The sequence below is a fragment of the Protopterus annectens genome, chromosome 15.part0 (genome assembly GCF_019279795.1).
Source record: "Protopterus annectens isolate FY-2018-M chromosome 15.part0, PAN1.0, whole genome shotgun sequence".
NCBI classification, from domain to species: Eukaryota; Metazoa; Chordata; order Ceratodontiformes; family Protopteridae; genus Protopterus; species Protopterus annectens.
Window position 1 is genome coordinate 263,422,231 of NC_056749.1, and position 13,609 is coordinate 263,435,839.

At 42.7% G+C, this 13,609-nt stretch overlaps 1 protein-coding gene across 1 annotated transcript in view; it reads right to left on the bottom strand.

The window, feature by feature from the left end:
• The window catches only part of OGT (O-linked N-acetylglucosamine (GlcNAc) transferase), a 2,411,396-nt gene that overhangs the window by 2,177,113 nt on the left and 220,674 nt on the right, over positions 1 to 13,609 (bottom strand). The gene's annotated exons all lie outside the window — the stretch shown is intronic.

A 13,609-nucleotide genomic window follows, 5' to 3' on the forward strand; every position in this document is an offset into this window, starting at 1 on the left:
CAAGGCTGTGTATTCAAGCTTGCACCCAGGAATGTAAATCTCTGAGAGGGTACCAGTTGTGATTTATTTTCGTTTATGGTGTACCCTAGACAAGTTAGAAGCCTTTTTACAAACGCCAGATGCTGTAGAAGAGTGTCCTTGTTTTCTGCCTGAATTAAACAATCATCCAGATAAGGATAAATCTGAATGCTTCTTTGTCTGCAGAATGCAATTACTGGTGCCAGGCACTTTGTAAAGACCCTGGGCGCAGTAGATAAGCCAAAGGGCAGTACAGAGAATTGGTAATGCAAAAAACTGCTTTGAAGTGGAGGTACTTCCCTTATTGGGATATGCAGGTACACCTCAAGTCTAGAGTTACTAACCAAGCATTCCTGCCTAGCATAGGCAGTAGCTGTTGTAAAGTCAGCATTTTGAATTTTGGAATGTCCAGGAACGTGTTCAAAATCACCAAGTCCAGTATTGGATGCCATGAATTGTCTTTTCTGGGTACCAGGAAAAGTCTTAAACATTGTCTTTTTCCTTTTCTGGTACCAGCTGAATAGCCCCATCTCCATGAGGGACATTACTTCTCTGGGCCTCTGCCCACTGTTTTTGTGGCAGATCCGGCCATCCGTTTGGGATTGGCAAAGTATGGAAATGAAATCTGTACCTTTGGGATACTATGTTTAATACCCACTTGTCCTGGGTAATTAACTGCCAATTTTGAGCATGAAGTGCTAGTTTTCCCCCCCAAGGGGGCTGCCAAAGATAAGTGCTTGGAGATGGTAGAGGAAAGTCATTGAGACTGCTTACTGTGGGATCGTGCTTTGTTTCCTCCAGATTCGGAGGTGGAGGCACCCCACTGTTTTGACCTGTAAGAACCCTGTGATTGGTATCTGGAGCCTTTGGAGCGCCTGGATTTGCCCAGAGTAGCTCTGTTGGACACAGGAAAGGACCAATTTTTAGTAGGCCAGTGTCTACTGAACCTGGGTGGCTGCACTTGCAAGAAATCTTTTACAGTTTGCATAGATTTAGCTTTGACTTCCATTTTCTCTAAAACCTCTTCTGCCTTATTACCAGAGTATCATGCTGCAAAGGGGCATCCAACAATTTAGCTTTAACATGATCAGGCAGATTTTGCTCCTTGAGCCAGGCATGTCTTCTAATCACAGATCCAGTAATGGTGGCCCTACAACAGGCCTCCAAGGAATCAAAACCACATTGCAATGCTTTCCAACTTGTTCTGCTGAATGCAATAATTCTTGTAACTATCTTCCACACAATCAGAAGTCAACATTTTCTGTTTTAGTAAGCCCATAACATGCTGTTGCTATTTAAGTATATGAAACTAGCAGTTTAAAGCCCTGATTGCCAATGTTGCAGACGTGTAAATCTTCTTACCCCATCTATCCAGTGCCCTGGAATCTCTATCAGAAGGGGTAGGATTCTTGGCTGTAGAGGCCTTTACACCCTTGGGACCCTGATAAATATAGTTTCAGGATCAGCAGCAGGATTTTTGAAAAGACATTTGTGGGAGTCAGGAACCCTGTAATACCTGTCTGGGCTTACTAGGAGCCGGAGGCAAGGAATTAGGAGCCATGCTAGACTCAGAGAACACAATCAACAATGTCTAATACAGGAGGAATTGCTAAAGGCCTATGCTGAGGAAGGAGGAAATCCCCAAGCCTCTTTTTTGATTCAGAGAAGTCCTGACTCTCCCAGTGAAAATGTTCCCTTACAGTATGTAAAGTCTTTCCAAAAAAAAAAATAAAAAAAAGAGAAATCCTCAGGAGGAGATGCAGATGGGATGAATTCCTCTGTATCAGAATTTTCACAGGGTGGAATGGCAAATTCCTGATCAGAAGAGGAATCAAAAGAAATGGAAACCGGATCTGAAGATTCATAATCACTGCCTTGCCTAGGCCTCTTAGAAGGGGGAGGTTGGGAACCCCTGATCAAGGTAATTAAATCCTCAGCCATTCTGATCATCTGTTTTTCAGGCATAGGGGCCTGAGCACGTGGCTCATGCGTCGGTTTTTTTAGACAAAGTTGTTTTTGACCTTGTTTTTGTTGCTGGCGTCAGTTTAATATAAAACTGTTGAGGCCTGAAAACACCCTCAGAAGCCGGTGCCTGCTCAGCGGCTCTGGACCCATCTAAGGGAGAGACATCCATGGGTTCAATACTCCACAGAATCTCGTGGTATACCGGACTCAGAATGGGTCTCGGTAGAGGCCTGCGACTCAAAAGTAGCGGGTATCAGGGGCTGCTGAAGTGCCTCACTGAGTACCGGTGAACTGGTGACTGGCTTAGGAGAAGCTTCGTAGTCTGTTTTGGACCAATGGTATGTCTTTTTCTTTGCGTTTTTTGTAAACTCCAGTAGTCGGATTGCTAACCGATGACATTACAGGATAATTAAATCTTGAACCAAAATATTTAGAAGCAAAAATATACAGATGCTTAATAGTGCATTGGTTAAATCTAGCACAAAACCGACAGCAAGGCACGTTGTGATCAGGGCCTAGGCAAGGAATAAAGTACAAATGAAAATCCTTAGGAGGTATTTGCTTCCCACAAGTAATGCAATTATCAACTTTTACTGACATCAGTAAGGAGCAAGAAAAACGTTTCCCCAACGGGGTAACTTAGCTTTAGTTTGAAGACTTCGGTTCTGAAGCTCTAATACGAAAATTTCAGGAGTCTGCCAACAAGCACTTGCGAATTGCTTCTGCTTCAGGCACCGCACAGCAAGAAAGACTGGATAAAAAGGCGTTGGCTGCATGTTTTATACCAAACGACCTGACGTCATGGAAGAGGAGACCGCAACAGACGCAGGACCCCAGACTTTGTTATTCAGGCCGACTGAGGGCAACTTGCCAGCAGATGACCCAAATGTAACAACTGCAACAGTGAAACATGAACATCTCATTTAGACAGTTTACCGTAGGGGGGAGTCTTCTTCCCAGATTTGGAAGTGGAGGCCCCCCACTGCTTAGTTGTGCCCCCACCCAGGGACTGAAACCTGGGGGTTTTGCTGTGTCTGGGTTTGGCTTGAGAAGACCTGGAAGGGGCTGGAAAGGACCAATTCTTAGAGGGCCAGTGCCTACTAAATGTAGGAGGCTGAACTTGTAAAAACAAATTTAACAGTTTGCATAGATTTAGCTTTATCTTGCATCTTTTTAAGAACTTCCTCAGCCTTGTTGCCAAACAGGTGGTCCTGATTTAAAGGAGCATCCAACAACTTAGCTTTAACATGATGAGGCAAAGATTGAGCACAGACCCAGTAACAGCAGCCCTGCAAGAGGCCTCTAATAAATCAAAACCACATTGCAAAGTATGTTTTCCAACTTGTTCAGCAGAACGCATTAAATGCTTTAATTCTTCATTTTCCACACAGTCAGAAATAAACATTTTCTGTTTAATCAGTCCAATAACATGTTGCTGATACTTACCCAATCAATCCACTGCCCTGGAGTCTATCAGAAGGGGTAGGAGTTTTAGTAGTAGAACCCTTAATGCCCTTGGGACCCTGTGAAATAGTCTCTGGACCTGCAATAGGATTTTTAAAAAGGAACTTGTGGGACTCTGGGACCCTGTAGTATTGGTCAGGTTTTCTGGGAGCAAGAGGCAGGGAATCGGGGGCCAAACTAGACTCAGATAAAGCATCAGCAACAACGTCTAGTACAGGAGGAATAGCTAAAGGCCTATGCTGCGGTAGGAGAAGGAAATCCCTAAGCCTCTTTTTTGAATTAGAAAAATCCAGGCTTTCCCAGTGGAAATGCTCCCTTAAGAGTATGTAAAGCCTCCACAAAAGAAAAATCCTCAGGAGGGGAAGCAGAGGGAATGGATTCCTCTGCATCAGAATCTGCTTAAGTAGATAAGTGCGAATCCAGATCACAAGAAGAATCAGAATAAACAGAATCCTGATCAAAAGATTTATAATCAACTTCAGTCCTAGGCCTCTTAGAAAGGGGGGGGTTGGCTCCCTGATTAGAGTTATTAGATCTTCAGCCATTCTTATTTGTTTAGGCATAGAGGCCTAAGCATGCATGGATCTTGATTTAGGCTTAAGTAAAGAAGGAGGCGTCTGTTTAATATGAAAGTCCGTAGGCCTGAATACACCCTCAGAAGCCGGTACCTGCATAGCGGCTCTGTACCCATCCCTGTAATATCCATCAGGTTCTCTGGGAGAAGGAAAGAGTCAGAGGCCAAGCTAGATTCCAAAAAGGCATAATCAACAATGTCCAGCACAGGAGGGACAGCTAAAGGCCTGTGCTGGGACAGAAGAAAAATCTCTAAGCCTCTTTTTAGAAGAGTAATCCTGGCTTTCCCAGTGAAAATTCTCCCTAAGAGTATGCAAGGTTTCATCAAAAGAAAAATCCTCTGGGGGGAGAAGCAGAGGGAATAGTCATCTGCATCAGAATCCTCATAGGTGGGTAAGGGTAAATCCTGGTCATCACAGGAGACAAATTTCAGAATCCTGGTCAGAATTATCATAAGTAAATTCAGTCCAAGGTCTCTTAGAGGGGAAAGGGTGGCTTCCCCTGATTAAAGTAACAAGGTCTTCAGCCATTCTTATTTGTTTTTTAGGCATAGAGGCCTGACCATATGGTCTGGGCTTCAGTTTTCTAGACATGGTACTAGTTTTAGGCCTAGAAGAAGAAGATGGCGTTGGCTTAATGTGCAAATCAGTAGGCCTGAATACACCCTCAGAAGCCGGTGCCTGCACAGCGGCTCCGGACTCATTCAAGGTAGAGACATCCGCAGGTTCCACAATTGAAGCCTCTCGCAGCATACCAAACTCAGAATGGGTCCCAGTAGAGGCCTGCGAATCTGAAGTAGTGGGCATCAGGGGCTGCGAAAGCACCCGAGTAACGGCGAACTGGCGACTATCTTAGAAGCGTCGTCGGCAGCTTTGGACTTGAGCGCCCTGTCTTTGCGTTTTTTCAGAATGTCAGTAGTCGGGTGGCTTACCGAAGACATATCTGGATGATTGAACAGAGTACCAAAATATTTAGAAGAGAAAATGTACAGATGACAAATAGTTTGTGGTTTAAATAAGGCACAGACAGCGAGGTACGTCGTAGTCAGGGCCTAGGTAAGGAATACCATACAAATGAAAGTCTGAAGTATTTGCTTTCCACAAGAAATACAATTATTGACTTTTACTGACATTGGTTTAGAGCAAGAAAAAGTTTGCCCAACGGGATACTTAGCTTTAGTTGAATACTTCGGTTCTGAAACTCGAAAACGAAAGATTCAGGAGTCTGCCAACCGGCACTTGCGAACTGCTTGTACTTCAGGCACCGCATGGCAAGAAAGACTGATGTAATGGCGTCGGCTGCATGCTTTATATCCCTGACTACCTGACGTCACAAAAGATGAGACAGCAACTGACGCAGGACCCAAGACTTTGATAATCAGGCCAATTGAGTGCTACTGCAAGCAGATAACCCAAATGCGATGACTGCAATAGTCAAACAAGAAAAACAACGCATTTGTCCTGGGTAACGAGTTCACAGTTTTTTGCATGCAGGGCAAGCTTTCCTCCTAAGGGAGCAGGTAGTTGAGCTGGGCTTGGAAGGGTTAAGGTGAAGTCATTGTGCCACTTCACTGTAGGGGGTGGCTTACTACTCCCTGTTTTGGATGTGGGAGCCCCCTACTGCCTAGGTGGTCTGCTGTTTCTGGGTTTGGAATGAGAATGCCTGGAAGGGACTGTAAAGGACCAGTTCTTTGAAGGCCAATGTCTACTGAATCTGGGAGGCTGTACTTGTAGGAAATCTTTAACAGTTTGCATAGATTTAGCTTTTTCCTCCATCCTTTTGAGGACTTCTGCTTTGTTGCCAAAAAGGCGGCCTTGGTTTAAGGGAGCATCCAGTAATTTAGCATTAACATGATCTGGCAAGTTTTGTTCCTTAAACCAAGCGTGCCTTTTAAGTACAGACCCAGCGACAGCAGCCCTGCAAGATGCTTCTAAAGCGTCAAAACCACACTGCAAAGTATGTTTACCAACTTGTTCTGCCGAATGCATTAAATCTTGTAATTCTGTGTGTTCAGCAGAGTCAGGAATCAATATCATTTTCTGTTTAAGCAGTCCTACAACATTGCTGCTGATAATTTAACATACAAAACTGGCAATTTAAAGCCCTAATGGCCAAAGTAGCAGCAGTGTATACCTTCTTACCCCATCTGTCTAAGGCTCTAGAATCTCTATCAGAAGGGGTACGATTTTTGGCAGCAGTGGCCTTAATGCCTTTAGGTCCTTGGGAAAGGGTCTCTGGATCCACAGGATTCTCTAAGAGAAACTTGTGAGAATCAGGTACGCTGTAGTACCGGTCAGGTTTTCTGGGAGCTGGAGGTAAAAGTGTCTGGGGTAAGGCTAGATTCCAAGAAAGCATCTACAATGTCCAGAACAGGAGGGATAGCTAAAGGCCTGTGTTGAGGCAGGAGTAAAAACTCCCCAAGTCTCTTTTTGCACACAGAGTAATCCTGGCTTTACCAGAGGAAATGCTCCCTAAAAGTATGCAAGGGTTCACCAAAGGAAAGATCTTCTGGAGGAGAGGCAGAGGGAATAGAATCCTCTACATCAGAATCCTCATAAGTAGATAAGGGCAAATCCTGGTAACCAGGAGCAGAAATATCAGATTCCTGATCAGAAGAATCAGAAAAATTCAGTTCTAGGTCTCAGAGGGGGAAGGCTGGCTTCCCCCAAGTAAGGTAATAAGGTCTTCAGCCATTCTAAGCATTTGTTTTTGCGGCCTATGGGCCTGAGCATGTGGTTTTGTCGTCTGCTTTCTAGGCGTTGTGCAAGTTTAAGGGCAAAGATATTCAGAACTTCTGGATGGAAACAAAGGCATCAGTTTAATATGAATGTTGGTACGCCTGAATACACCCTCAGAAGCCAGTGCCTGCACAGCGGCTCTGGACCTATCCAAGGTAGACACATCTGCAAGTTCCACAATCAAAGCATCAAACAGCATACCAGACTACGAATGGGTCTCAGTAGAGGTCTGCGAATCTGAAGTAGCAATTATCAGGGGCTGTGAAAGCACCTCACAGAGTACCAGCGGATGGTGACTAGCTTAATGGAAGCGTTGTCGGCAGTTTTGGACCTATGCAGTTAGTCTGTCTTTATCCTTATGTTTTTTCGGAAGATCGGTAGTCGGATGGCTTAACGAAGACATTTCGGAGTACTGAGACAGAGTACAAAAGTAATTCGCTGCAAAAATAGCCCAACGACTAACAGTTCGAGGGTTGAACGAGGCACAAAACCGACAGGGAGGGACGTCGTGGTCTGGACCTAAACATGGGATGCAGTACGAATGAAAATCTCTAGGAGATATTAGCTTTCCATAGTTAAGACACTTGTTAACCTTTACTGATATCTTTTTTGAAGACTTCGGATCTGAAACTCAAATGAAAATTTCAGGAGTCTGCCGAGTGGCACTTGCAAACTGCTTCTGCTTCAGGCACCGCACGTCAAGAAAGACTGATGTAATGACGTCGGCTGCATGTTTTATACCCCTGACAACCTGACGTCATGGAAGAAGAGAGCATCCGACGCAGAAATCCGAAGACTCTGGTATTCAGGCCGGCTCATGGCTACCTGCAGGCAGATAAACCAAATATGATGACTGCAACAGTGAAATACAAAGAACATCTACAGAACAGAAAGACATGTGGCAACCCTATCAACTAAGTGCACTGACACTGTTCATATAAAGGTTTTTTTTTTTTTTTGACATCCATCCAGAGGGGGATGCATATCTGGTACAACAAGATCCATTGCAAGTGACTCCCACTCAATGAGTCCATCCTTATAGTACAGTGCATACGCATTTTCTAATCCACTAAGGAAAATGTGACCATTGATGGCAACCATAATATACAGCTGGATTTACCTTACTATACATTTTGCATTAAAATCATAAAGTAAATCAAAAGCACTTTAACTGTTTAAATGCACATGTAGAGATTAGACTGTAAACGTGTGTGTGTACTTAAATGTCCTTTAAATAAAAAGAAAATTACATATTTTGTTTACTGTGCGTCTACACAAACACTATATACATATATACAAATAAACATACATTTATACATACACATATATTGTGTGTGTGTGTGTGTGTGTGTGTGTAGAATCTACATGAGGGATGAGGTACAGCGTGAATACAGAGCGAGATATGGAATAGATACTTTTAGTCACACATGCACTGACATGTGGATGTGCACGCATGTGTGTCTATGGTTGCACATGCACACAGACAGATGGTGCGTGTGCATGAATGTATGTACTATATAAAATCATCATCCTACACAACCTCCCCATGGTTGGGTGGACATTAAAGGCATGCGTAAATGGGCGTGCCTTCTTTGAAGGTTGAACGTCAAGCTGGCACCTCAGCATTCGTGAAAGTCTACTGCCAATCATTAGCAGACCAGAGTTCCGCGGTGGCGACCCCTAACCGGGAAAAGCCGAAAGGCATCATCATCCTACACAACCTTCTTTTTCCTACTTTCGACATTTTTCCCACCATACGTTATTAGGCTTAACCATAATGGTTGTTCCATCCCAAAATTTATAAATTTAGTACGTTTTCATACTATCTTAGGACAACAAATGTCATTAAGTTAGTACACCACCACCCCTTTTTTTCTTTTGTGAAGCCATAAAACATTCACTTGCTGATTTCTAGTCATTTACAGAAGAGTAACATCTTGCAGCTCTGAGTTGTGCAATATGGATGCATAAAATCAGTTCTTTATAATAAACTTAACACAGCAGAGTTGAGCATTATTAAATGTATACTTTCTAGTAAATGTTTTACTTCTTCACAGTCCTACCTTGACTGTTGCACATGCAGCCTTTGTCAGCGTCTTTACAGCAGTATTTTTTTCGTCTAAGTGCATTTATTACTTGTCATCTTTGCCACTGTACCCAGGTGACGGCAGAAAAAAGTCCTAGGACCACTTCAATTTAACCAGGAAAGTATAAATACAAAATAGAAAGAAGGGGTTGAGCATAACAGAAATGATTAAGGAAAGTACAATTGTGTACACTTATCATAAATGTAGATGTTAGAGTGTATTCACTGTTGGTCATTAAATTTGGGTAATCTGCTGGCAGGTTGCCCTCAGTCGGCCTGAATAACAAAGTCTTGGGTCCTGCGTCGGTTGCTGTCTTCCTCTTTCATGACGTCAGATCGTCAGGGGTATAAAACATGCAGCAGATGCCATTTTCATCAGTTTTTCTTGCCCCAGATGTCAGGTGCTCCCCAAATGGGGAGTATATATATATATATATATATATATATATATATATATATATATATATATATATATATATATATAAATAAACTGTAAATACATTAATGCACTTTTACAAACAAACTTAACCTTCAACTAAAAGCAAATACACTACAAAAGCTTTTGAGTATAGTGAAGGAAAGAAAAGGTATAGAATGGGGGATGGTGGGCAGGTAACCCGGACTAAACCAGTGAATACACTCAAACATCTACATTTATGGTAAGTGTACACAACTGTGCTATGTTCTTAGTGTTTCACTGTTGCAGTCATTAAATTTGGGTAGAATCCCAAAGCTACAGAAGGGAGGATGGAACTAAACAGCATTAGGAGCGGCTGTAAGGCCCTACAGGATTGCAGTGGCAAAGCCTGCCCTGGATTTTAAGAGGGGTAAATGATAATGCTTTGTGAAGGTATGAACAGAGCTCCAAACAGCAGCTTCTAGAATGTCTTCGGTTGGGACCCCCTATGAGAAAAGCTGCTCAAGTACAGGCAGCCCTGGTGGAATGTGATCGGATCCCCCTTGGGCATCGGATTACCATAGTGCAAATAGCAGAAACGAATGCAGTGGCTTATCCATTTAGAAATGGTCTGCCCTGATATAGCCGTCCCCTCTGATCCTGCAGCAAATTCTACCAGTAGTTGCTCAGACTAAGAGATTTGGGCCTGTTTAAGTAAAATTTTAGCTGTGTACATCCAATGAATGCAGAATCTGCTCCCCCTTGTTCTGCGGATTTGGGTAAAATTTTGGCAGGTGAATGGTCTGGTTAAGAGTCATACTGGATACAACCTTAGGCTTAGGATCATACGTAGATACTGGGCTATTTGCCCGAAGGCATACATTAGCCCAGCCACGTTGTGTGGTATTCACTGCCCCTTTGGTTAGCTCCCTAGGCCCTTGATCTAACAACTAGTACCCTTGTCCCCTATGTAGTAGAGCTGTTGGTATGATCCCTGGTGTGAACTTTGTTACCCATCCACTCATCAAGGTTCCTCTTGAAGAAGAATAGTGAGAGGCTCTGTCTTACGTAGATCGGGACCTTGTTCCATAGCAAGGGAAGTCTTTGCAAAGGTAACCTATCCCTCCAGCATGTTCTATTCATTGTGCTGAGGTTTATATCCCTAGAGCGTGTAGCTCGAGTGGAAGATGGAGCATGTTCAACAGTTCTGAGTTGGACATGGCTCTGTATGTAAGTCAGAGATCACCTCTGAAGGCGGTATGCAACAGAGAAAAGCCTTAGTTTTTTCAATCGTGCTGTATAGGGCAACTGTTTGAGGCCAGTAGTTGCCTCTGGTCGCTCCAGCTGCTGGAGATGCCTAGCCAGGTACATTCCAATTGGTACATTGTACTCAATAATGGGTCTGATGAGGGAAGAGTAGAGGGGCACCACTACATCCTTAGATCTTGATGCGAACCCTTTTGTGATCAGATTGGTGGCCATCAAAACGAAGAAAACACAAACCAAACTGCAAAAAAGATCAGTGGTAAACCAGTAGACCAAAAATCCAGAAGTGTTGTCGAAAAATGTATTTATTGTGAGCGCTTTCATGCACCAAACTTCCGTGCATTTCCTCAAATAACTCAACACTGAAACCATTTATCCAATTCGTTCGTGCTAAAATTAATTAACATCAATTACTTTACTTTTTAATTAAAATTTAAAGTTACCCACATTAAGAATAATCCTCGGGTTAAGCTTAAAGAAAAAAAAAAATTAAAACTAATACAATAACCAACTACAACCATAACAGATTTAGAATAAAATGTACTTGAAAATATCCTAATATGTGAAGAAATACATAAAAGTAAATCCCTATTATTCAACGTTCTAAAGCTTTTAACTTAAATAAACACTTAATAGAGCATAGATAGTTAATGCCAGGATGAACATATGCATTAGTTTTAAAGTTGCCACAACTCCTCGTTCCTCTAGTTTTAAATGCCAAGGACCTCCTCTTGGGTTCCTACAAACTTGTTGGATTACTGTAAGTTTAAAAACATGGGTATTATGTTCATTAATGTGTCTCGCCAGAGCGTTGGTTGGTGTACCTTTAGATATCGCATAGATGTGTTCATATATGCGCTGTTTCAATTGATGCTCGGTTTTGCCCAGATAAAACACTGGGCATGATTGGCATAAAGCCAAATATATTACACCATGGCTTTCACAATTAAATTCATCTGGGATGTGATATTTCACACCCCTGATAGAAAATGAGCACCCTGTTTGAATAAACTTGCAGTAATTACAATGCCCACATTTATACATGCCTCTGTTGGGTTTATATTGTTTGTACGGCATTTCAAGTAATGTTTTCAACGACTGTGCCTTCTTGAATACCACCAATGGTCTTGGACCTAAAATTGTATTAAGTGCCTGATCTTGTATAATAAGCCCCCAATTATTGAAAATTTCTCTAAGTTGGAAAGATACATCATTAAACTGGGTCACTAAACTAGTACGGAAATTGCTATTAACTTTAATGGAAGATTCAACTGATGTCATTTTCTCAAACCTATCAACCTCCCCATAATCATGTATATAACCTTTGGTCAGAATGGGTCCTAATAAACCAACTGACCTCTTACACGTAACTTCCTTGATTAAGATGTTTATTAACATAGGGGGATATCCTCTATTCAAAAACATCTCTTTTAGTAAATTACATTCATGTTCAAAATCATAGTCACTAGAACACATCCTGGAAACTAACTAATTGGCCTTTTACAACACCCTTTTTCTGGAAAAATGTGGGTAGCTTTAAATTTTAATTAAAAAGTAAAGTAATTGATGTTAATTAATTTTATCAAGAACGAATTGGATAAATGGTTTCAGTGCTGTTGAGTTATTTGTCCGAGGAAGTGTACGGAAGTTTGGTGCATGAAAGCGCTCACAATAAATACATTTTTCAACAACACTTCTGGATTTTTGGTCTACTGGTTTACCACCGATCTTTTTTGCGTTGTGATCAGATTGGTCACATAGGATTTTCTAACCACCTTGGCAACATGGTTATCAAAGGAAAGCTGACTATCTACTTTGGTCCCTAGATCCCTTATTACTACTACAGATTTCAGGGGGTTACCTCCTATGTGGTAGTTTGCGGGTACTCTTTTCCAAAGGGATTACTATGCATTCTTTTGCATTTAGCTCGAGACCATGGCTTTGACACCATGCATCAGTCTCATTAAGGCCCTTCTGGAGTATAACCATGTCAGCCGGAGACTATTACAGCACCCAGTTTGCAGTCGTCCACAAACTTTGTCAGCCACAGCCCTTCAGTGCTTGCCTGTACTTCTGAGAAGTATATGCCAAACAGGAGGGGCCCCAGGACAAAGCCCTGAGGCACACCGCTAGTTACTGGTCTGGATTAGGACGTAGATCCCGCTACTCTTACTTTGTGGGATCTGTCAGAGCCAGTTTGCGATCCATCTTGTGACGCAAGAGTTTATGCAAAGGCTGGTGAGCTTATCAATAATACCCAAATGGGGAATGGTGTCAAATGCGTTAGCAAGGTGAAGGTAAGCAGTGTGTACCTCCTTTCCCTTATCTATAGCCTGAGTAACCATCTCAAAGACGTCCACCAGGTTCAGGAAGCATGATCTGCCCTTGACGAAGCCGAACTGTGTGGGGTCAAGTGTTTGGAGGTTCCCAATCTCTCCATTTAGGAGTTCCATAATGATTCGCGCCATTGCCTTATAGATCAGACTGTTGAGGCTTATTAGTTGGTAGTTCCCAGGGTCGGTTGTGGGCCCACCCTTGTGCAGCGGAACCACCGTTGCTGTGCGCCATTCTATGGGCACATATCCTGTCAATAGGCTGAGACTGAAGAGGGTATTCAGATGCAGGGTTAATTCATTTTGGAGCTTGCGTATGACACAGCCCGGGACACCATCTGGTCCCATGGAGGCAGTGTTTTTAGCTTTAGATAGAGCCTTATTAACCAACGTGTCAGTAATAATTGGAGTTACACAACCCCCTGGAATAGTAATAGGCCCTGTAGGTGGTGAGTGGGGGGGGGGGCATTTGCACTGAACCTGTCAGCCTAGATGTTGGCAAGGTCAGTGTATTTTGTTCCATTTTGTACTAGCTCAGAACAGACCTGAGCTTAAAAGATGGACTGGTCCCGAGGGCCACTCTGTCCAGGTAAAAAATAATGAAAGGCTCAACTGCCATGAGAGCCTGTAGTTCTGAAACCCTTCTTGCTGAAGTGACTGCCAAATGAAAAGCGGTCTTCAAAGATAGAAATTTTATATCTGCAGTAGCTGCTGGTTCAAAAGGAGGCAGGGTGAGTTTTTCCAGCACAAAATTAAGGTCCCATGCAGG